The sequence below is a fragment of the Cucurbita maxima genome, unplaced genomic scaffold (genome assembly GCF_002738345.1).
Source record: "Cucurbita maxima cultivar Rimu unplaced genomic scaffold, Cmax_1.0 Cma_Scf00035, whole genome shotgun sequence".
Classification (NCBI taxonomy): Eukaryota; Viridiplantae; Streptophyta; class Magnoliopsida; order Cucurbitales; family Cucurbitaceae; genus Cucurbita; species Cucurbita maxima.
The window spans coordinates 1,987,378-1,989,213 of NW_019272051.1; positions in this window are offsets into that span (position 1 = coordinate 1,987,378).

Consider the following 1,836-nt stretch of genomic DNA (forward strand, 5'->3'; position numbering starts at 1 on the left):
AAAACCGTTGAAAAAAATTCCAAAAAAAAAAAAAAAAAAAAAAAAAAAAAAAAAAAAACACCTGAAATGTCTCTTCCATCTTCTTCTTAAGTTCAGCTTGCTATCTCTTCCATTTTCGATCAATTACAATCTAAAATGGACTCTAATGACTCCATAAAAATTACAGACCTTTCTTCATTCATTAAAGCCGATACACATTAGGCTTATTACAATAATTGTATCAAATGGAAGCATAAAATAATGCCAAAACCAAAACCATTCACTTTAGCAACCACAAAATTTCATTCATGAAATGGTACCCACCATAATCAAATTAATGTAAATAAAGTGTCTAAAACTTGATCTGATACCAATTGAAGGTATTAATATAACACATGCGGAAGCAATTTGAATCTTAGGCACTTTTAGAACATCAATTATAGTAAATAACTAGCATGTTCATTGGTATTAAAACTTAATGAGTTTGAATACTAACTTTTTGTAGTTCAAATTCCTTCTTCCTCATGAACCGGTTTCGAACCACCATTAGTGTCTTCTCCCCTAATCTCTGGCCTTAGAACGGGAATGTGGAATCCGATGAGTGACTAAACTTGGGAGAGATTTTGTATATATGAAGAGAGTGTTTGTGAGAGGTTTTTCTCGAGGTTTTTCACCAACAAGAAGAAGTTTCATGTATTATGATCACTCTATTTATAAAGTCATGTTTGCATGTTTATGCAAATTTGAGATCACCAAATTTTGACACTCAAAATTCCACTCAAATGTTCGGGATTATGTGGCAAGTATGCATGTTTGAGTTAACCAAATTTTGACACTCAAAATTCTACTCAAACTTGTGGGGTTTATTTGACAAGCATGCAAGTTTGGTTAAACCAAATTTTGACACCTCAAAATTCCACATGGATTTTTCCATTAAATGAAGTCAATATTTTGACTTTCTTCATTTTAATTCAACAATTAATTTGAATAATTAATTAAACTATTTAATTAATATTTAATATTAACTCAAAAGTCAATCTCAATCAATTCTGACACATATTTGATTAAAATATGTAAAACTTATTTAAATATCTCAAATTCTCTATTTTTGTTTAATTCGTAAATAAAACAAAAATGCGGTTAAATATATCGTATATATGTAGCGCATTCTCCCTAATTTGAATTCGAAGACTACGAACTCACTCGTCACACTGTTCTATGGTTTAGCCCGATATGAGCTAGCAAAGGGACCTAATGGTCCTATAGATCATGGGCTCCAACGATCCAAGATTAACCGATTAAACTCATTAACCTTGTTAACCAACATTCGTTAACTATTAGAACATTCCACTACAGCCTAGTAGTTGCACTCCCCTCACTATAGATATATTTCTGTCCATTTGATATAACCATGATTAGTAAGTCGATCCTTCACAGGTTGTTCGTAACTAGAGCTGGGTCAATTTACCGTTTTACCCCTAAAGTTACTTCTGGTTTCTTATGTCTCACTGATACTCTAATGAACAATTGGTTTGTGGTCCAACCAGTAAACCGGATTCCTCTCAGGCCAATGAGAGGGTGGGGCCCTTATTCAAGACTTGGAGTCAGTACTTAAGGGAACAACCTCTCTTCTATCCCTAAAAGTAGGCAGGAGTGAATTCCATCTTGCACCCTACGTCCCCAGCCATTTACCCAGTCTTACCCCTGAAATGGGAGGTCTATTGAGTCGGCGAACTTGAGCCACTCTCACCCATGCAAATCTAAGGATAATTCCGAATAAACAGGAGTTCATGGTTAGCTCAGGATTAAGATCGAGTTACCGAGGTCATAGAATGAAAAGAAAATCAGTCTCAACAG